Raw genomic sequence first — 23,807 nt, 5'->3', positions numbered from 1 at the left:
GCTAGTGCCATCACTGAGAGATGTTTTATGTCACTCTTTCGCTAAATTCTTTTGTTTTATGGACTTACACCTGTTCCCACTGAACTCATCGGCACAAGGCTGGTTCGAGTTTCCTTTTTTGGCAGCAATTGTTAGAAATTCAGTGGTATCATTAACAATGAACAGCATGGACAGACATGTGACTCTGAAAGGCAAAGTCCCTATATTCTGATGAACCCTGGCAACTAGAACAGCCCTTAGAGATCACTGGCAGCTAGTTAAGTTTAGAGTGGCCCTGGAGCTGCTCGAAGCTACTCTTGGATCCAAACACAGTACAAAATTAGACCCAGGATTGGGGAACCAAACAACTCCTTGGGGATCCTCTTTTTTCAACTAAATCCAACTCCCTGTGTAGTTGAGAACATGCTCCAGGTTTTTGAATTGTGATAGTCCATCGGAGTCAACAATCTATTTTAAAAATATCTATAAATATGCATTTAGAATGTACAGTCAACCTCTAAAAAGTCAGATTTCACATAAGAGAGCAAAAGCTTCAAAGTAATAGTGGTTTCTTGTGTCAGCTCTCCTACACTTCTGGAACTAAAAAAAACCAATAGGAAATAGAAGAAGAAGAAAAAGAAATTAACATGCAGTACTATGGTTTCATACAAGTATCAAACCAGACTCCCTTTAATTGTTCAGCTTAGCTTGCAAAGTAACAGACAACATGTCTTTGATCTTTACAACTGAACAAGTCTCTTTGATATAGAAAAGACTAAACTCATCAAGAGACGAGTATATCCTGTGACTCTCCACGTAATTATAGAAATCATCCAAATGAGGTTTGAGTCTTCCTGGCTTGTTAATGATGCAGATTTGTGTTCCAAAAGATGTAAACATCAACTCTTTCATGGGATCTGTGAAAACTTAACAAGAGACTTACTGTTGGGCATCGGCTAATTTGTAATCTGGGCGAGGCTCTGAATAATGGGGAAAAGGCACAAACTAGCTAAAAACTGGGATGGACAAAGTTTCCTGCACTTTATTATGGGATATAGTCTGGACTGTAAAATGTGACCGTTGACTGAAAAAATCAAGGGCAGGAACTGCTGATAGCTTGCTATTAGTGAGAAACTTTTAGGAAAAGATATAGCTTGCTAGAATTAAGTTATGGAACTAGAAAGTGTGTTATTTTTGTTTTTTTGAATACTTATCTATCTCTTATAGTCTTACCTGGTATCACTTAAATCTCAGTTCTACATCAATGAACTTATTTTTGTTTTATTAGAAAACTATCTCAGTGCTGTTATATTAATATTAAATTTGAGTCCTCAGTGAAACTAATTGACTGGTGTGTGGTCTTTTCTTTGGAGGCAGGGATACTGCTGAGAGATGTCTGTGGGGAACTCGGGAACTGGGGTTCACTGGTTGTTACCTGCAAGGCAAAGTGAAGATCGGCAGAGTCTCAAGGAGTTTGTTGCAAGGCAAACAGATTGGAGTTTCAAGGAGTTGACACAGTCTAGCAGCAGCAAAGCTCCCACTTACTGAGGCAGAAGGGTAACGCAGAGGCTTAGGTTTCAGAGTAACAGCCGTATTAGTCTGTATTCGCAAAAAGAAAAGGAGGACTTGTGGCACCTTAGAGACTAACCAATTTATTTGAGCATAAGCTTTCGTGAGCTACAGCTCACTTCATCGGATGCATACAGTGGCTTAGGGCTCTGGATTCGCTGAGGAGAGCATCACAGTGGCATAGTCAGCACGATTTACACATGCTTGCTGGTTGACTCAGGTTTCCACTTAAAGCACACACTGGTAAACTGGATTTTGAAGTGATCTGGAGGGAAAAGGCTGGAAACTGTCAGAAAAGGTTTGTTGTTTTCTGTTTATTTTGGATACAGGAAATAGAACAAAGAAAAGTGTAAAGATGAGTAAGCAGCAGCAAAAGCAGGAGAAGCAAAGAAGCAGATGCTGAGCTCACCAAGAGGCAGGTAGAAGAGCTGTGTGAAGAGTCAGCAGTGTGCATGGTCAGCTGTTGATCAGAAGAAAGCAGACCTAGTGGCCATGCTGCACTCTACTCCATGAAACCAGTGTCTGAGCTCTCCTGGGCCCCCGTCGCTTACACATGCTCCCTTGGAGTTCCATCTAGGTTGTGGGCACTCAGAGGTTCTAGTTCAACCTCTTCAGAGACAACATGGCAAGAAAGCAAGAATAGCAAGCTTAACAAAGGAATTTCTTAACTGCTTTGATTTTATTAGCGGACTCGAGAGTTACCGTTTTTTCTTTTTTGTGAAAAACTGATTTTTATTTTCTAGAAATATACAAACTCATTCTCTCATTTCTCCATCTTCTTCTTCTACTCCTCTGATGTTCAAGACATTGTTACATCTTATCAAAACGTCACCAAGGTGTCCTGACAATGCACCATCTACGTATTCTTCTGTGGTTGCAAGCTGCATGTTCATGTAGCCGTCGACGGACACCAGGTAGCCCTTGTACTCCATCCCCCACTTCAGCTTCCCCACCACCAGCTTCCCTGTCAGCCCTTTCAGGAAGGGCTTGGGGTTCAGGGGCAAGCTCATGGTCATGCGGCCTGGCACGAGGCAGCAGTAAACAGATTTACAAAACCAACACACGTCATGAAAGGCACCCTTCCTCATTTGAGCCTCCCCTCCTGTGGTTTGTCAGCATTTCAGACTGGGCAGAGCCCCTCCTGCCCTCTCACTCCTGCAATTCCTTCTTCCAGAGGGCAATGCTTGGACTCTGGAGTCTTCTTGCCAAGCGGACTAGGGTTGCTGCGAAAGGAATTAATTTGTGCTGCCTGACAACCCAAGCCACAGGCAGTGCAAGCACCTCTCTCTCAACCTATACAGGCTCCACTCTTCCTCGTGAAGGTTAGTCATTGGCACATTCCGACCCCCGAGTCCTCCAAGCATCCCCCTGAGATGTGCAGCACCTCATAGATTAATTAGACACACATAGAATTACCAGGCCTACTGTCTCCAAAGGAGCAATACCCCACGACTTTCTAGTAGGGTTGCCAACTCTCTAACTGCACAAAACCAAACACCCTTGCTGCACCCCAGCCCCGGCCCTTCCCCGAGATCCCACCCCTTCTCCATGCCCCAACCCCTGCTCACTACAACCCTCCTCCTTCAGTTGCTCGCTCTACCCCACCCTCACTCACTTTCATTGCGCTGGGGCAGGGAGTTGGGGTGTGGGAGGGGGAGAGGGCTCCAGGTGGGGCCATAAATGAGGGATTCAGGGAGAGGGAGGGGGCTCCAGGCTGGGGCAGGAGTGTAGGAGGGGCTGAAACCTCCAGGTGGGGGTATGGGCTCTGGGGTGGGACCATAGATGCAAGGTTTGGGGTGCAGAACAGGGCTCAGGGGTGGGGCAGAGGGTTGTGGTGTGGGGTGCAGGCTCCAGGAGGAAGTTTGCGTGCAGGAGTGGGCTCAGGGCTGGGGCACGGGGTCGGGGTGAGGGCTCTGGGAGGACGTTTGAGTTCAGGAGGGGACTCAGGGCTGGGGCAAGGGGTTGAGGTGTGAGGGGTATGGGCTATGGGAGGGAGTCTGGATGTGGGAGGGGACTTAGGGCTGGGGCAAGGGGTTAGGGTGCAGGAGAAGGTGTGGGATGCGGGCTCCAGGAGGGAGTTTGGGTGCAGGAGGGGGCTATGGTCTGGGGTGCAGGCTCCAGATGGGCACTTACCTCAGGCGGCTCACAGGAGTGGCCGGCATATCCGGCAGGCACCACTGCCGAGCTCCCACTGGCTGTGGTTCTCAGCTAGTGGGAGCTGTGGAGCTGGCATTTGGGGTGGGGGCATCATGCTGAGTCCCCGTGGCTGCCTCTGTGCCTAGGAGCTGGATATGCTGGCCACCTCCAGGAGCCCTTCAGAGCCAGGGCTGCCTTAGCCCTGCTGCGCCACCAACCAGACTTTTAGCGGCCCAGTCAGCAGTGCTGACCGGAGCCGCCAGGGTCCTTATCCAACCGGGCATTCTCGTCAAAACCCGAATGCCTGGCAACCCTACTTTCTAGTTATTCCTTAGTCCTCAACTCTACTTAACGCACACCACCTATACAAAGGTTAGTTAAGAACAGAAATTAAAATAATAGCAAGAAATATTGGAAACAAAAGGTTTACTTATAAAATAATATCATAACATGCATACTCGAACCTAATCTTAACTAACAAGATGGCTTCTTGTCTAATAGAGCACTGCTTAACCAAAGTCCTCTTCACCAAGTTTTTCAACCAGGATGGCCAAGCCCCTCCTTTCAGGATATCAAGCCTAGTGGAACTTGCCTACCAAGATGAAGGATGCCTGAGTGTCTCTCTATACCCTACATATATTAGCTCAGTCCTTTGATCTTCACCTGAAAACTTCCCCACACTCACCAGTGTTCACCTCTTCCTGAAGTCCCTGCAATCTCTTCATTAGCATTTAGGGTGACCAGATGTCCCGATAAAATCAGGACTGTCCCAATATTAAATTCTTTGTCCCGCGTCCCAACCGATGTACGATTGGGACACCATTTGTCCCGATATTGTAAGATTGCCAGGCATCCGGTTGGCATGAGGCTGGCAGGCTCCCTACCTGGCTCTGCGCAGCTCCCTGGAAGTGGCAACATTTCCCTCTGGGTCCTAGGTGCAGGGACGGCTGCGGGGGCTCTGTGTGCTGCCCCCACCATGAGCACCTTCTCCGCAGCGCCCATTGGCTAGGAACTGCAGCCAATGGCAGTTGCAGGGGAGGTGCCTGCGGGAGAAGCAGTGAACAGAGCCACCTGGCCGCGCCTCTGCCTAGGGCCCCGAGGGAGATGTTGCCACTTCCAGGGAGCCACCTGAGGTTAGCACCAGCCTGCACCCCCTCCTGCATCCAAACTCCCTCCCAGAGTCAGCCCCCCGAGTCACCCACCCCACGCCCCAGTCCCAGCTCTCAGACCCACCCCTTGCAGCGGGACTGGAGTGGGGCCAGGTGCCCCCAACCGACCTGTAGCTTGTGGCGGGGGCCAGGGCTGGAAGCTGCAGTTGGGACTGTGCTACCCCAACCCACTGCTTGTGGCGGGGGCTGCGGCCGGGGGCTGCTGTTGAGGCCATGCATCCCTAACCTGCAGCTACCTTGGGCTGTACGCCCCCCTCCCCCATGGCTCTAGTGGGGGCTGTGAGACTGTGACTGGCTCCCCCCCCCATATGTCCCCATATTTTATTCTTGCCATCTGGTCACCCTATTAGCATTTGACTTACTGTGCAAAGAGATTTCCTTTGTAAGATACAAAATAGTCAACTTTCAGAGTAGCAGCTGTGTTAGTCTGTATTCGCAAAAAGAAAAGGAGGACTTGTGGCACCTTGGAGACTAACAAATTTATTTGAGCATAACCTTTCGTGAGCTACAGCTCACTTCATCGGATGCAGCTCACGAAAGCTTATGCTCAAATAAATCTGTTAGTCTCCAAGGTGCCACAAGTCCTCCTTTTCTTTTTGAAAATAGTCAACGAGAGAGATAAGTGTCTCTGATGCCCTGCCTGGTGGAATGGTGTCTTAAGGCACATACCCTTTGGGTGACCTGCCTTTAACTACAGGCTTTAAGAACATCATTTCCAATACACACGCACACACCTCGTTACATATTAGCTGTCTATACATTTCACAAAGATTGTGACAAGTCGGTAGAGAGCTACCAAGACGCTCTTTAGAATGTAAATACCGAACCTAGGGGATCTCTGTAACCCGTATGCACTCTGTTCCCTCGGACAGTTGGAATCAAGGGGTTTTGGGGTCACGCAGCCATTACAGGAAAAGAAGTTTGGTTAGTGTTCATAGCTGACATGAGCTAGACATGAACATTGCATGCCAAGTAAATGTACAAACCTGCTAAGCCTTAAATCCCCAGTAACACACTTTCTCGTTGACAATCATTGCAGGAACCTGTCTATTTTTCTCTGCACTTTCTCCATGTCTACTGATGAGAGACAGCAGAACTTAAGACCTAGGAATTGCTCAGTTTGGTTCACACATTATAACAACTAGGTATATGCCCAGCTGCCCCTTGGTACAGCGTGCAAGCCCTTTCCACTCCTGCAGTACTTCCACGGGGCCCCCATCCTGGTGAATAAATTTCACAGCATCTCTCACTTGTCTTCCCTTTGCCTCATTGAGTAAGACTAGTCTCTTTCTCCTAGTCACCTGCCCCAGGATACCATCATCAAGAGTCAGGACAGCCTAACGGGGACACAGAGAGGATTACCATCCTGATACCCACCCCTCTGATTCCATAGAAGCATCTCAATCACACAAACAAAACTGCAAAACCAAAATGGGGATGTAATTCCAATCCACCCCACTCCCCAACCCACTAAGGAGCAGCGGCAAATAGCACATACAGCAAACAGAAATCCCAGTGCATGCAGCACCTCCTCACTTACCATCTCCAAGATTCCCCCAAGACTGGGAAGAGCCTTAGTGAGGTAAGTCACAAATGCATACTAAAAAACATGCTATCATGACCTGTCTGAAATATGAACAATACACGCCTGTTTTTTCCATACTCCCACAGACACAGTACCTGCAACAGCCAGACCATCACAGACAGGGCCTCTATCTACTGCCATGAGACTGACCAACCTGGGGAGTAGAAAGAGGGAGAGACTGGACAAAATGTTTTTGGAGCTCACGGCTGAGTCCCAGAGGAAGATCGCACTGGCTGAGAGGTGGAGGCCATACATGATGACCCAGAGAGAGAAAGAAAGGTAGCTCTCCTAGGAGATCATGGCAGTGGCCAAGGATAGTGTGGCAGTGGATAAGGAGAGCAAGTAAAAAGATAGGGACATGGTGATGCAACTCATAGATGCAATCCTAAGCCTGAATGCTCTCCTACTAAATATACTTCTGCTAGACCAGCAGACCCTGCTGTCCCATAAGCAGGGACCCAGCCATGACCTGCAGTCCCTGGACAATACTGGCTCCTGGGACCAGCAGAAACTCCTCCCTGCTGTAACTATGCAGCACTTGTCACAGAGGCTATTCCCCTTTCATGTTCAACATCTGCCCACTGAGAACACTGGCTCATGGGAGCCTAATACTTTTGAGCCCTGCAACACACCTGAAAAATATGAGCCATGACACTGAACCCAGAAGTCCACACACACAGTCGTTTTTGCACTGTTGCACTGGCAGTTTGGTTTTGCACTCCTTTTTATTTATGGACTTGCTTTTTGTTAGGTAATTGGTAGATTGTTTTGGTAAATGTATTTTCCAATAAAAATTTATCCATGGATTCAATAAACACTTTTTTTTGGCTTTGTTACTGTTTTGTAATAAAAACCATTTAAAATACGGAATACATAAAATCCTTTTGAAAAAGCTAAAATAATGAATATGGGTTTACCAAAAATATATAGGCAACATCTCACTTCCACCCCCCATAAACAATCCTGCACTGCTCAGTGTCTATCCCAACTGCCCCACTTCCACGCATTAGCAGCTGCATGTACAGCTACACATGTTCAAGCATGAGACTCATAAAATGAATAACAGACCTCCCTGACAATCTTCCCCCGATCGTTAGCATTTTCTATGGGATGTCTTGCTGGCAGCTCAAACTGAAGAAGTCTCTGCACCTCAGCTTTGCACCCATCATTAAGGCTTTCTCTCCCTCGGTCTCAAAAATATTGTGTGGAACACAGCAAGCAGCTATAATTGTAAGGACCTTTTTTTCTGCTGCTTCTAAACAATTCTGTAAGTGGTACCATCTGACTATCAAACGGCCAAATGCTCACTCGCCCACCATTCTGCAGCTACTCAGGGGACAATTAAAATGGTCCTTCATTCTGTCCAAGGAGCCTTTGCATAAACTCATTAACAAGGGCATCAAGAGATCAGTGGGGTCTCCCAGAAAAACTGGACCATCCTCCACACTACTGAACTCTCCTGGCTTCTGCTTTGCTTCCCACAATGCACAGTGAAAGCTGTCCCGTGATGCACATTGCTCAGCCAGGATATGAAGGACCATGCAATACCCCCCAAAATGCTACTCTCTCAGTTCACAGCAAACCACAGCCATGTGTTCACAGGATACGAACTGAAAATAGTACAGGTGTCCCATGTGCATGCTATTGGTGCGGCTTGTGTACTGCAAGTTACCACATGCACAACAAAAAGCTCTGCATTAACCCCCCCCCCAAGTCATATCCTCTCAATATTGGATGACTCTGTGGGCTTTGTGTGCACTGCTGTAAGTTAGCGATGTCTACTGGGGAAACTAAACTACTATTTGCATCCTCTTGGGAACCACATTTTAGTTTCTTGAATCACTACATTACAGTCTGCTTTAGTGGAGCTTTGCCTTTGACACACACGTGAAATGCCCTTTTTTTTTTAAAACTGAGCACACTCCCTCTTCTAGCTGGGAGACTAACTAGAGTTAAGTAACTAACCAGTGAATTCCAAATTGGTGCAATATAGATTTGAGATTGACACTCATTTTCTCACTAACTTGTGCCATGTTTGAACTAATGACTGTGTCCCATGTGATGCAAGAGATGCTGTGTAAGTGCAGTAGAAGATTCTTTTTGTTACCGAGCAGTTCACACCACCGCACGTTAGTGGCTAGAATTTTGCCTCAAGTATCAGTTTTAACTTTAATTTCCTTGCCTTTCTTGGTTCGCATCTCAACTTTCAACAGTGTTCGTGGGTTAAAATATTTCATAAAAATCCAACATGAAAAAGGCTTTTGAATGTTTCTGGCCCAATGTTTTGAATTATACAACTTCAAAAATGTAAACAATCCAAACTATACTGAATAAAACCAGTACAATCACATCTGCTGCATGAAATTCATCTCTTCATTATACCTGAAAGCCATATAGTAGCTGTACTCATGGATTTTCCCCCCCTTTTTTGAAATGCTTCCAAATGTGTCATGAGCTTCAGAATGAAATGTTTGGCACAAATACTGTTTGCATAGGGGTTTTCAACACAACTTGTAATCTTATGGGATCTGCCAAAGTAAAACTACATCTATCTTCCCATGCATTTCATGCTATTTTTCCTGTTAACTTTTGGCATGTTTGTGCAGTAGGAACAAGTTTTTCTTGTAATCTCAGTAGAGCTCTTGAGACTTTGAGCATCCTGACAACTGAATAAAATTCACGTGCTGTAGTGAACCTAATGACCAAAGCACAGGAAATAAATAGGAAATGGTAGATAATTGTACTTATTTCCACATTGTACTGAAGTTGCAAATGCATTAAGGCCCTGATGCTGCAAAGACTTGCCCATGTTGCTTAACTTGCACATTAGCAGTACTATTCAAGAGAATGGGTCTATTCACGTGGCTAAATTTAAGCATACATGTCCGTGTTTACAGGGTTTAGATTGTCTCATTATGCAAAGATCAGAAATCCACTGTGAACACCCAGTTACACCTGTTTTATGGATCGTGGTTATGAACTAAGAGGAAGACAATAGGAGTTTTTCAACTGCTACAGCCTCTCATCACACAATGTTATGTGGAAAAACAACAGGAATGCTGGGCAAGATTAAAAATGCGTCATTCATGACTCTAGATACAGGCATTCTCTGCAATGTCTTCCTATGATTTGAACAGAAGATATCACAGTTCTGCAGTCACAGCGGAGTGACAAGTTCGACAGTTTGTTGTGCCCACTGTATATTAAGTTATGAACTATATTTCTCTACCCCACCTGATTAAAAAAAACCCACACACCTGTTAAAACTTCACAGCTAGGTTTTCTCGTCTCTACCTTCAGTTCTGTAGTCAGCTAGTTACAAATACATTTGGCATAGCATACCTCAGAGCGCTAGTTGCTGTGGTATGTGAGAGGCATTGCCTGAAGTTTCCCTTGCTCAGAAGGCCCTGTTCATTCCAGTCATAATTACATGTTTTTGAGAGGAAGTAAAAATAGAAATATATACACATGATAAACCTTCCCAAATGCCCAGAGACTACCACATGGCAGAACGACTAAACGAAAATATCAAACCCTATAACATCCTCATGGATGTCTTTCTTATCTTTAACTGTAAATGTATTTGAGAGAGAGCGAGAGCACTGAAGGTATCTAAATCTGAGAGCTGGTGGCTGTTAAGAACCAATGGGGTTTATTTAAACACATTTTTCTTTTAAAGGGGCACTGTCAACTTGAAAACAAATCACCATCTCTAACTAAAAAGAGGTGGGGGGGAAGTATTTCTTTCAGGGTGTTTACTTGGTACAATTTACAAAACATTGTGTATAATCAGTCAGTTTTCAGTGTTTGGTTGAGAAGAACATTTACAAAAATAAGAAAATATGACTGTAAAACCACAAAAATTTTCAGGGAGACAATTTTCAGGCAAATGTAGCACCTGAAAGTACTTCATTTTTTTTTTTACAGTAGACTTGATTTCAAGTTGGCCTCAAAGAATTCGTTCAGTAAATTACTTTTGAAATAAATTTCAAAAGTGCTCAACACCAAGCAGCTACCAATATTCTCCGTGAGAACTGCTGAGTTCTTTTGAAAATTTGGCCATGAATCTCTGTGCTCATTTGTGCCAAGTCTGTTCTCCTTGATATCACATTTGTTGAGTGATATGCAGCCAATGTGTTAAAAAGGGACAGAAAAATGTTCTCCATTAGCCTGCGATGAACCCTGTGTCCTGGGTTGCAGGGTGTGGTTCTGTGAGCGAGACACTCTGGGGAAATCTATTTGTTGCTTTTCCCATTTAAACAATGCTTTCTCAGAACAATAAGCAAAGAAAGAGGCTGCACATATATTAAGCTGAACTTTCTTAGAAATGTCTATATGCTGTCCCTGGAACACGATACTGAGTTAATGAAAATATAGCATGGTCAAACTTGCAGACACCAAAACAAGGAGTGGAATTAAATACCTTTTAAGGGTGCGAGCTACCCATATCCAGAGGAGAAGGTGAACTCTAACACTGGTAGGAAAGGTTTCAGAGTAACAGCCGTGTTAGTCTGTATTCGCAAAAAGAAAAGGAGGACTTGTGGCACCTTAGAGACTAACCAATTTATTTGAGCATGAGCTTTCATGAGCTACAGCTCACTAAACTCATCCCAGCCTTTCGTGGACATGAACGGCAGAACTTTAGTGATTCCCCGTCCAGCACATCTCTGTTATTGTCTTAGACCAGTGGCTCTCAACCTTTCCATTCTACTGTACCCCTTTCAGGAGTCTGATTTGTCTTGCGTGCCCCTCAGGTTATACCTCACTTAAAAGCTACTTGCTTAGAAAATCAGACATAAAAATACAGAAGTGTCATAATACACTGTTACTGAAAAATTGCTTATGTTATCATTTTTACCTTATAATTATAAAATAAATCAATAGGAATATAAATATTGTACTTACATTTCAGTGTATTGTATATAGAGCAGTATAAACAAGTCATTGTCTGTATGAAATTTTAGTTAGTGCTTTTTTATGTAGCCTGTTGTAAAACTAGGCAAATATCTAAATGAGTTGATGTATCACCTGGAAGACCTCTGCGTACCTCCAGGGGTATGCTTACCCCTGCTTGAGAACTACTGTCTTAGAGTGCATGCTCCTAAAGGCAAGGGCCTGGTCTCTGTGTGGGTTCTGTAAAACACCAGGTACTTTTATGGCACTCCACGAGTAACGCTAATCTACAGGTGTATAAAGTATAGCTTTTCACCTTAGACTGGGAAGTCCTGCCTCAGCCTCCGCAACAGTGGAGGTACCAATGCAGCAGAAGGAATGTAGTTCCATGGCACCGGAAAGTGGGATTTGGAGACCCTGTATGGGGGGCAGGAAGTCAGTCTCAGTTGCGCCCCCCGGCCAGGCTTTCCTGAAAATCCCTGCACAGCAGAACTGAGAAGGAACAGGGGCAGGACTATGGATCTGCTCCTATGAACTGTGGGACACAGCAGCCGTTTGAGCTATTTCGTCATTGCAGTCAGAGTGCATTCTGCTCCTGCTCCAGGATGTGAAGGGACAATTCCTTCGTCCCCACACTTCCTGGAAACCTTCTGAGCCAAGGCCAGATATTTGGGCGTGTTGCAAGGGACAGGATTTAGCCCCACAGCGAGTACATGTTCTACTGTGCTACAGATTAATACCCAGAGTGATGCAACCTAAATAGGTAAGATGAAATCCTGGCCCCAGTGAAGTCAATGGCAAAACTTTCATTAGCTTCACTGGTCCAGGATTTCACCCATATAGAGTACATTTATGCAACACTCTCCATACAGCAGTGTGTAGAGTACATACATGCTCCCTAGCAGAGGTATAAATAGCAGTGTAGACAGAGAATCACAGCTTAGGTGAGTAAAGACAGGCCAGAACCTATGCATATGTACCCTGTGTGGCTCTCTACATGCCCAACCAGTGCCACCCCATCTACACTGCTATTTTTAGCATGAAGTGCCTCACTGTCTTCCCACTGCCAGACTCTTTCTCTGCCACAGGGAGAGGCTCCGGCAGCAAGGAAAGGCAATGGGGAAAGGCTCTGGCAGCTTCCTGCGACTGGAGCCTTTGCCCACAACAGGAAAACACTCGGGCATCAGGAGGCAACAGGAAAAGTTCCCAGCAGCTTTCCCCCAGCTTTTCATTGTGACGTTTAGCTACATGTGCTCTACACACCACCGTCAGTGGTGTGCAGCGTAGACATACCTGTAGTGTAATTCTGCTTCAGGATCTTTGAAATAAAGCAAAGCTAACATCTGCACTTGGCATATCTGAACACTGGTGACTGCACAAAGACTTGGGGCCTCTACACAATACCAAAATACAAATTAATAAATAATAAATAAAATAATAATAATAATAATCATAATAATGGGTACATTTTTATTTTCATCATTCTAGGGGATCCCACCCTTTCTCTTGACCTTGCCTTCTGCAATGGCCAAGTTCTGCGCTCTGCCAAGATTTCACTTCTGTAATGCAGGTGTTGGGAAGAAGCTTCAGTAAGTTAGTTACTGCTCTCTGATTCTCTGCTCAGTTCCTGGTCCCAGTGCAGTTAGAACAGCCTAGAGTTTTACTCTAATTTCCACCAGCTGACACCCACTGAGCATAATTTAGTGTATCATCCTCCAGCCACCCACTTCCTGCCAGTATGCCCTTCCCAGCCCCTCACCTTGCTCCTTGCATCAGGGGCTAGTGACAGGAAGCTTGAGTGCCTCCTCCTATTAGATGGATGTGGTGCTGCAATCTCTTTTCCTGCTTCTAGCACCTCCTGTAGGTTGCTGACCTCATTAGGTGGGTTTTTGGTGGCTCAGCCCTATGGCCAAATGACCCAGTAAAAAATGGACCCCTTGCAGGGTAGCAAAGAGTTCACCAAAATCTCTGCCCACAAGGGTCTTCAGCCCCATCACTGGACCCTTTAAATCCAGCCCTTTCCACGAGCCCTTATCTCCCCTTCTTGGGGCTCAGGCCCCTTTGCTAGGGGCTGGTGGGAGAACCTGGGTCCACCCACTACTCCAGGTTCCAGCTGAGGGACCCTATACACAGCAGCCATGTACCACTTCCTTCAATCCTTTCATTTAGTTGCTGCTACCTTCCCCGGGCCTCTTCTCACCCAATCTCTGTACCTCCAGTCATTACCTTAGGGATAGGGCTTGTCTACATTACCCGCTAGACGGACGGGTAGCTATCGATCCAGTGGGGGTCGATTTATCATATCTAGTCTAGACGCGATAAATCGACCACCAAGCGCTCTCCCATCGACTCCGGTACTCCACCGGAGCAAGCGGCGCAGGCGGAGTCAACAGGGGAGCGTCTGCTGTCGACTCGCCGCAGTGAAGACACCGCGGTGACTAGCTATAAGTACGTCAACTTCAGCTACGTTATTCACGTAGCTGAAGTTGTGTAACTTAGATCGATTCCCCCCCCCACAAGTGTAGACCAGGCCTTAGAGCTCTCAGGGCCTCTTGCTCCTAGATTTAGCAAATGCATCCCCCGTCAAACCCCCTTTGGCCAGAGAGAAGCACCCTTTCTTCCTTGTCTCTCCAGCCCAGCCAGGAACTGACCTGCTCAGGCCCTGGAGCGCCTTTCATCTGTGCTTGCTGGGTTCTGATTGGATGCTTCTGTGCTGCCTTTCTAGGCAGCCCTGGAGGACCCACCTTTGCTGTTCCTGCCTGGGGCGGGTTATAGTAGTACCTCAGGGCCTCCAGCAGGGGGACACGAAGGGCCAGGTACACCCCGTCACAGGGCTGCTGGAAGCCTGGTGTAAAAGTCTACTTTAGTCAAAAGTAAACAGAGTTTATCCCCTTCTCATTTGGGGAATATGAAGTTTAGTTTAGGTTAGTTTATCCACTTGTTTTTTTTACCACTACACCACTGGTAAGCGCTGACTATTCCCTACATCAGGGGAATGCCCAGCGAGGTGGATCTGGGCCATCTCCGCTCACTTTGTGCTGCCCTAGCAACCCAAGGGGAACGAAGCAGGGTTGAGAATCTGTCCCTGCATCTGCTTGCTCTTTGGATCAGTCAGTGCATCTCAGCCCCGTGACAACTGGATTCTTACATGCTCTTTGCTTTGAGTACAACAGCCAGGACAGAGAGTGGTTTCCAGGACTTTTTCTTCTATTCAGGCTGATCAAAACAATTTTTCCTCACGGAATCACATAATCCCCATAACTTCATAGTCAAGAGGCAGAGTCATAGTTATGCAGGGGCAGAGGAAGCAAAGTAAACATGGAAATTGATGAACAAATTCCTTAAAATACAAACCCAGCTGAGGGGCCTGGGCTCCACACTACTTTAACACCATTTTTAATTCACCTGTATGTGTCTGTGGTTGAAGTGCTCTGAATCTTTCTCAGCCCAAGATTTGTGCTGACTAGACAAACGGACAATCGAGAGGATTGTGTCTGGTTTTTGGAATAAGATAATTACAATCTGCACCCTGCAAATGTGGGTTAGCTTTCACTGAAATAAACCATTCAAATGCATGATGAATATCGAAATTGTAGGCATAAGAGGCAAAGCAGTAAATGGCAGTACGATGAAATAACTACATTTAATTATCTCAAATTATATAGAATTTGAGAGGCTTCTTCAGACGTATTATTTAAAGTTATGCCTAAGTGCATTTCCTTGTCTGAATAAAATGGCTTTTGTTGCAAGTCCTGGGGTTGATAATAGCTACATTTAATAGCTTTGTAGTTTATGATTTACAGGCTTTCCCATGTTTTGTCACCTCCTTGTTGCTGAACATCTCATTTCAGATAATGAGACAATGCAAAGCTGACTTACTATAGACAGTGCCTTCAATGTACTTAGACCAGGGATGAATTTGGCCCAGGATGTTTAAACAATGGAATATCTGGTATACTGAGAATATGTTTTCTCTCTACATATATTATACACACACAGAGTCAGTAATAATCTTACTGTAGATATGCTTTATACATTCTCTCTACTTCGGTTGGCTGGGTCTTGTATTATAAATACAATGTTCTAAATTTTTTGTAAATTCTTTGGTCAAAAATTAAGAGTACATACATAAGCATACATTGTTCTGCTTTGACTCACAACTGAGTTCAGTGTCATCCAGGACCTTCCCAGTTTTAGTGCAAACTTTGGACACCGCCTCAGAAACATATGATGCATAACCAACATTGATCTGTTTCATTCGTGGCACAGCTGCTGAATTGCAAAAAAAGGGAATCTCCATTTCAGAGCAGAAGAAAACGTAACCATTTCCCATGTGGGCACTCATATCTGATTGCGGCAAAAGGAACAGCAAATCTGGAGAATTTGAAATGGCTGCCACCCACACAGTTATACTGAACTAGAATGAAAAGTTGTCTTTATGTAGAAGTGACAGCCTGGAATCTTCAGTGGTCCAATCTGTTTAGTGCGCGTGGACCATTTGAAGTTAATGGGCCAATACTGAAACATAATACGTTAGCAAGAAAGTTAAGGCCAAAGAGTACGCTTTGTCCATGATCAGTGGAGTACGGCATTTGGCTCATGGCAATGGCCCAATCCCGAACTCTTTACTCAGGCAAAAATTCCTATTTAATTTTCCTTGAGTAAGTTGCTCACAATTGGACCCCATGAATTTCTCATTTAATACAAAACATTCAGAAGTCATACGCTGATTCAGGCACTATCACTATGGCACTTGTTGACTGCAACCCAAGTTAATATCTCCATTTCATCACAGATTGTAAATCCCCTGGCCATGCTTCACATCCAAGGTACTAACAAGGTGATTAACTTGGAAACTCTGACATTCTCCAGGCCTACTGTACAGAGAATAATAAAGCTGACACTTTAATTCTAAGAAACAGAGTAAGGCTTTAAAGTATCCCAGCAACTAATTGGAATTCTTAGCATCCATAACTCAATTTATCCAAGAGATTTCAGAGAGGCCTGCTCAGCATGGTACCCAGGGTTAATAAAAGGATTAGAGAGTTTCATCAATAAGTAATAAAAGAACTAAGAAATCTTTAATTTTACTACAGGCAATGATTAAAAAATAAGCAATAAATCCAAAAGACCCACTTACAATAATATTACAATAATGGATGTTTGTAGAAGTATATAGAAATATTTCTAAGAATATTGATGATGTTAAGAACACATCAACAAGAAACACCTAAAACAAAGAGCTAGTTATCATTTAGCAATCTCCACTAAATTCATTTCAAACAATATTACTTTCCTTGCCCCTAAACTTCAAACATGAGGAGCCAAATTCATCCCTAGGGTAACTCCATTGACCTCAGTCAGGAATTCAACAAATGACTAACTCAGCTGACTTCAACAGTGATACCAAACTGTTGAACTTGGGCAGGAATTTTAACCATTTCACTACTTTTACCAGATTGTGTGCAATTCCCACACCACAACTGCTGAACTTTCTGGCATTTGCAGGAACTGTAACAGGCACCAACTTAGAGATAGCGGGTGGTGCCAAAATGGGACAAACTTGTTCTAATCTATATTAGGGTTGTGCATAGCACATATCACCATAGTATCTAAGGGCTTGATTCTGCTCCCACTGAAGCAAATGGCAAAACTCTTACTGAATGGTGAATAACCATAAGTTCTCCACTGTAGACTAACTTGGCTGTGGTACAGTGCTCCTTCCCAAAGGAGTACTCGGTGTACGTTTACAGTGCATATATAGTAGTCAGGTTGTGGACACAAAGCCATATTCTGGGTGGCCTGTTAGATCTTTGGATAATATCACATACAGTGCACAGCTGGGACCACATAAACTGAACGCTCATAAAGAATCCCTACATCCACTAAGGTAAATGGGCATGGAGGGGTAAGGATAAACAGAATAAGGCACTCTTTGTGCATGAGGGTGCTGGCTGGTGACTGGGGAGGGGGAAAAGTGAGGGGCTGAAGGAAGAAGTGATCATGTTAAACCATCTGCGACCCCCAAACTATGAGGCTGACATTTCAGCAGTGGTTTGTTGACCTTTCAACCACTTTTAACTCAAAGGCTAAGGAAAAGCTAAATAGGGAGCTGGTCAATATTCAATATTTGTGTTTTTGTAAAAAGCGAGTGAGTTAAAAATTTGACCATTGGACCAAAAACTGCTGCTGAACTGGTTGCTGACCTTCTGGGGAAGAGAAACTTATGAAATCAGAGACATCAAAAAAATCAACCAAGAAGAAATCTATTCAAAGGAGAGAAGTCTTAATTTATTATTTTTCCTTATCCTCTTCTTAGAGACACTTGCTATAGTGGAATGATATTTGGATTATACTCTTCCCACTCCCTGACCCACCTCTCACACACAAAATTTTTCTTTGAATGAAATGCAAAATTAATAAACCACATTCTAATAGCAATAAGCCACTCAAATATGCACTTTGCAACAATGACCAGCTACTCTGTTCTAGTGCCTTGTTGCTCTCCCTTTTCTGCTTAGAGGGCACCCATGTGAACTGACATACCAGCAGACATTATAGCAAAAGGTCATTGCAGCCCCATGGTCACACTGGATGTGAAAGCCACATACCTTACAAGAGGTAGCTGTAATCTTGAACAGGTAATCAGCTGATGCAGAATGCAGGTGACAAAAGCACATGTTGGTGTGTGGCACAGGTGCAGGACACCGTAATAAATGATGCTCTCCCAACAGTCTCACCTAAACAATAGTGAACAAAAGCCATTCAGGTCATTTCAACTAGACATGAAAGCAGGAACCCAGACAAACCCAGGTCTCCGAGCTGGTTAAGATAAAGACAATCCTAGTTCCTGCATTAGCCTATTTCCTATGGTTCTTGCTGATCGTCTATCAAGTATTGAACTGTTCAATGTGTAAGTATCAAACTGTTTTCTGGATCATAGAAAGGGCACTGGGCGGTCTGCAAGTTGACTGGAGATTTGCATGTGCTGCCATGGCTTGCCCCAGCAAAGGTTACTATTGCAACACACTGGAGTCCCTTCCTTCAACTGTTTGTGGAAAAGCAGCACCCTTCCTGGCATTATGCTTCATGCCTGCTGCTCAGTTGCACCAGCATGACAGCTGAAAGGCAGCGTTCTTTTGCCTAAATTCAAATACAGTTCAAGCACTTTTACAATGGGGAATGCTTTTTGGAAAACCAAGAAGAAAAGAAGTACTTGTGGCACCTTAGAGACTAACCAATTTATTTGAGCATAAGCTTTTGTGAGCTACAGCTCACTTCATCCGATGAAGTGAGCTGAGCTGTAGCTCACGAAAGCTTATGTTCAAATAAATTGGTTAGTCTCTAAGGTGCCACTAGTACGCCTTTTCTTTTTGCAGATACAGACTAACATGGCTGCTACTCTGAAAACTGTAATGAGAGTGATCACTTAAAGTGAGCTATTACCAGCAGGAGAGCAGGGATGGGGGAAGGGGGAATCTTTTGTAGTGATAATCAAGGTGGGCCATTTCCAGCAGTTGACAAGAATGTCTGAGGAACAGTGGGGAGTGGGAATAAACATGGGGAAATAGTTTTACTTTGTGTAATGACCCATCCACTCCCAGTCTCTCTTTAAACCTAAGTTGTGGCTCTTCATTGCCGGTCTCTGGAGTCTGCTGCCATCATTGCACAACTGCATTAGTTTGAAATGGCAAAGGAGCAGTAACCAATGCACAAATCTCTCTGCTTGGGCTGGCCGTGGACACTGGAGACAACTCCAGGGCTGGGCTGCTACATTTTTTCCCAGCCTCCTGAGTGGAAGATTAGATGTCCAACTTTGTGCCCCTTTTCTGCTGAGGTCCTAAACTCTTTTCTTAGGCCTCTAAGAGAAGAGGCAAAATATCCCTTGTTTGGCACCCCCTTCTCTGGCCTTTGTCAAGAGATGGAAGAAGATTCCTTGCCTGTTGTTCTCTCTATTGGCCTCTTATTGGAAGGCGTAAGAAGGATGCCCCAGTCCAGCAATTTCCTGTTCTTCAGGATACAGTGTGTCATGGAGTGAAGGAGGGAAAAATAAATCTCTATTTCCAGATGTCAGGAAAAAGAAGAGAAATCCTAACAGTGGAAATACCTTTTCCTGGCTTCCATATCTGTGTCTGTCCTCCTTTTCCATTTCCTCTAGAGTGCAGAAAATGAGGAACATCTGGCCTGAATACACTAAACTCCTTATTAGCAACTAGAGAACTATACAGCCCATTGGCACAATAAATTCATACTTTATGATTTCAACAAGTGCTCAGTTGCAAGTAAATGAAGTGTCGCACAAAGTACAAGTAAATAGAAATAATTTCACGATTGCATAAAAGTGTCTTATTGACCATATTGAAATCAATGGGCAGGCCTGTTTAAAAACTGGTGTCATATTGCTCTAAGGTTATGTCTACACTTGGAGCCAGCGGTGTAATTCCCAGCTCACGTAGACATACAGACGCTATCTCTCATCAAGCTAGCATTCTAACAATAGTAGTGAAGCCACAATAGCGCCAGCAGGAGGAAGCAACAGCATAGGCTAGTCACCCCAAGTGCAAACCTGCTTGGATCCTGTGGGGCAGCTAGCATGTCCTTCCGCTTGCTGCTGCCTGTGCTACTGTGGCTACACTATTTATAGCATTCTAGCTCAATGACAGCTAGCATGAGTATGTCTATGCATGCTGGGAATCACATCCCTAGCTCCAAGAGCCTGAATGTTTAGAACTTACCAGCCTACATTAACACAAATAAACATCAGTTCTTAACCCGAATTGAATAGTTAGGTTGGCTGACTGATAATTTCTTAATTTATTTCAGCAAAAACAGCAGCAAATCCAAACAACAAAAACAACTCTAGTATTCATTCAATATTCAAGTTGTAAACTAAAGAATGATTTACTATGCAAATATATTAATACTGGAGATTAGTTCAGGGTAATATATTAAGGTTGTTTTTTTTTAAACAAGGGAAACAATAACAGGGATTGGGGCCTTATTTGGCTATACACACAGTAAGACAGTCTAAGCCCCAATGTCCTTACAATCTGCACAGACAGAGTTTTTCCATTGACTTTAATGAAGCCAGGATTTCATCTTAAAGGACTTGCCCAAAGTCACACATGAAGTCTGTGTTAGAACTCAAATCTCTTCACGTAGTCCAGTGCATCTAGCCACAAATTACTCTTCCTCTCCTTCAAAACGTATCACAGACTCAGATTTAATGATGAATGAGACACCTTTTGTACTTACCTGAATTTTGAGTGCTTGAATTTGAAAATTTAGGGCTGTATTAATGAACCTCATATAAACTCAGAAGAAAACATATAATCAGTCTTGGTTATCTGAACCCTGGTTAATTACAACTCTTGATTATATTTTGGTCAGATATGTGTCTCTGATACCTAACTGAAATTAGGAACACCTGAGCAGGAATGGAGCTGCAGAGGAATCATATCCTTATTTCAGATCTATTGAGCTAGGAGAGCTTAAAAACGGCATCAGTTTATTTTGTATTGAACACATCATGCTCATTGTGCTCTCTGAGTCACCCAGATAACAATTCCCATGAGCTTTCCCAACAGAATCTTTCAGTTCCTGCACCTGGTGTTATTTGTCTAGTGCTGACCTTCCACAATATACCAGTGCACGGTAGACACCACCCTTCTTAAGCAGCTATTTGGCCTTCGTAGCTAAGAAGCTCCATAGATTTTAGGTTCAATCCTGCAAACACTTTGAGCTCCTTCAGCTCCAAGGGAGAGACTGCAATGGACTTCAATGGGAGTTGAATTATATCTTTAGTAATGAGTATATAGCTGTCATTCTAAGGAGTCCCACTGAAGTTGCTCTGGTACCACCAGTTAGATAAGTAGATATGAATGTGTCAGCTCCTTGGTCTGGATTTAGTGGGTTTGTGCAGCTACTGTAATTTCTTATTTCTATTCAAGTCCATCCCTCAGGACCTACTGCAGTTCTTCTAAAAAGTTACTAGTGCTAGTTTTAAATATCTCTAACAACGGGAATCTAAAATAGTTTATAAATGAAAACACAATGTAATGCTATTATAATCTCAGGGTATATCATAACAATATCTTGGAGTTCCATTCTGGATGTTAGTACTTTATGGTAATTTGTATTAAATCGGTCATTTTTGGACAAAGATCAGAAAGAATGACAGCAGCTTCCTAGGTTGTGTTCTGGATACACGTACTGTCAGTAAAAGGCCTATTGCTTTGTGTAAATCATGAGAGAGTTTTCCTCTTTTTATTTCTTGCATCTGGTATGTACTGTTTGTAGGTTAAAAAGTATAGGACAATTTAGATTATGTAAGTGGATGAGATGAGAAGTAAATGGGTCCCCCTGCTGAATGCTGAAATGAATAAGATTTTTTTGATTACTCTAAAAATCTTACTTTCTCCTCAAACATTTAGGAGACAAGGTAATAGTTAATAACCCTGATTTATTTGACATTAGATTTCTTGTTGACGGATTTAGTGTGACGTGTTGTATTTGTACATACAGTATACATCCTCCCTTTCAGTCCATGATTGCACATTTTTACTAGTACATATACTTTTAATGGCACTCATCCTTGAACGTAGGTTAGATGGGTGCACACTGCCATCTAGGCAGGATTTTGAGAGCAGCACATATTTCTAAAACCACCACCATTTATACCATGGAGAAATACTCCTGTTATCCAAAAATGGAGAAAAAAAATGGAAAGCAAGATTTTAATTATTGCAATCCCACACCAGTCATTCACTGAAAACAGAGTTGGAAGGGGTAGGGAGGAGAAAGGATACTGAAACATATGTTAAGAACACATTTTATTTTCTAAAGATGTGTATTTTGGATTATTATTATTCTCTTTTTACTTTCACACAACGAACTTTAAATAAATAAAACCACAGACTAAAACTGTTGGACATGGTTAACTCATAGACTCGAAGGTCAGAAGGGACCATTATGATCGTCTAGTCTCACCTCCTGCACAACACAGGCCACAGAATCTCACCCACCCACTTCTGTAACAAACTCCTGACCTATGTCTGAGCTACTGAAGTCCTCAAATTGTGGTTTAAAGACTTCAAGGTGCAGAGAATCCTCCAGCAAGTGACCTGTGCCCCACGCTGCAGAAGGTGGTGAAAAATCCGCAGGGCCTCTGCCAACCTGCCCTGGAGGAAAATTCCTTCCCGACCCCAAATATGGCGATCAGCTATGAGCATATGGGCAAGACTCACCAGCCAGACACCCAGGAAAGAATTATCTGTAGTAACTCAGATTCCACCCTATCTAGTGTCCCATCACGGGCCATTGGGCATATTTACCGCTAATAGTCAAAGATCAATTAATTGCCAAAATTAGGCTATCCCATCATACCATCCCCTCCATAAACTGATTTCATACTTACAATATGCTTGTTCACAAATAAGATTAAATATAAACAGTATTAATACTGTTTGCTAATAAAGTATGCATTACTGTGGTAATGTGTGTGTATTTGAAATCTCTTGATATCTGCTATTAGAACAATTTTAAAGAAAATGCATAGAAAAAATGACATTTTCTATTTACGATAGAAATTTTAGACAGCAAATTTTTATAGTAAGCTTTGGGTTAATAAAAAAAATCAGAAATAACTTCCTTAGGGAGTAAAACACTACATGAAACAGAGAATGATTAGAGCATGTTTAAGTTTTAGACAAATAATCAATACATCCCATAAACAGCTTTCATAAAAAGACTTGACTGATAGAATGCCATCTTAATGGAGGATTAAAAATGAGTTAGTGGGCTTCATTTTAGGGTTTAGCATGTCAAAATGATTTCTTCCTCATTAATTCCACCAGGGCGAAGTGGGACTGTGCAGCGGTGTAAATTAAGAGTGTAATAAACGGCATAAAATCAGATGGTAGGACCTGAATAGATGTATCATCTTTAGCACCTTCCACCTGAGGATCTCAAAGGCCTTTCAAACATTAACGATTAGCTTCAACTCTGCTGTGAAGCAGGCCTGGCCTGATTTTACAGATGAAGAAAGTGAGATATAGAGAGATTACGGTTCTGATCCTGAGGGGTGCTGAGAGCCCGCAATTGCCATTGAGCTTGTAGGTACTCAGCAACTCTGAAAACCAAGCCACTTATTTAAGTGCAATTTAGGACAATTGCACCTAAAATCCTTTCTATAATTAATGACAGGAAATATGGGTTTATGCACCCCAGTTTGAAAATGCTGGCCTAATAGCTAAGACTCCCTTTGAGTTCAATGGGAGCTGGATCAGGGACTAAATGACTTACCCAAGGTCGCCAGGAAGTTGGGAATACAGCCCAGGTCTTCTGATATCCAGTGCTATGCCTTCACAGGGCCATCCTTGCTCTTGTGTAATTTTACCTTATTCTCTAAGTCATGCTGGAAATCCCCCATAGCTGTTCAATGTAGAGAAGCACTTTCCCCCATCTGATAATGCATA

The 23,807-nt window shown here is 43.6% G+C and overlaps 1 pseudogene; it reads right to left on the bottom strand.

Annotated features, from left to right (window-relative positions):
• Positions 1-2,303: 2,303 nt before the first annotated feature.
• Positions 2,304-2,576, bottom strand: LOC140908170 (small nuclear ribonucleoprotein F pseudogene; annotated as a pseudogene).
• Between the last annotated feature and the right edge of the window lie 21,231 nt (positions 2,577-23,807).

This window comes from Lepidochelys kempii, chromosome 3 (assembly GCF_965140265.1).
Source record: "Lepidochelys kempii isolate rLepKem1 chromosome 3, rLepKem1.hap2, whole genome shotgun sequence".
Lineage (NCBI taxonomy): Eukaryota > Metazoa > Chordata > Testudines > Cheloniidae > Lepidochelys > Lepidochelys kempii.
This window is presented reverse-complemented; position numbering and strand designations above follow the sequence as displayed.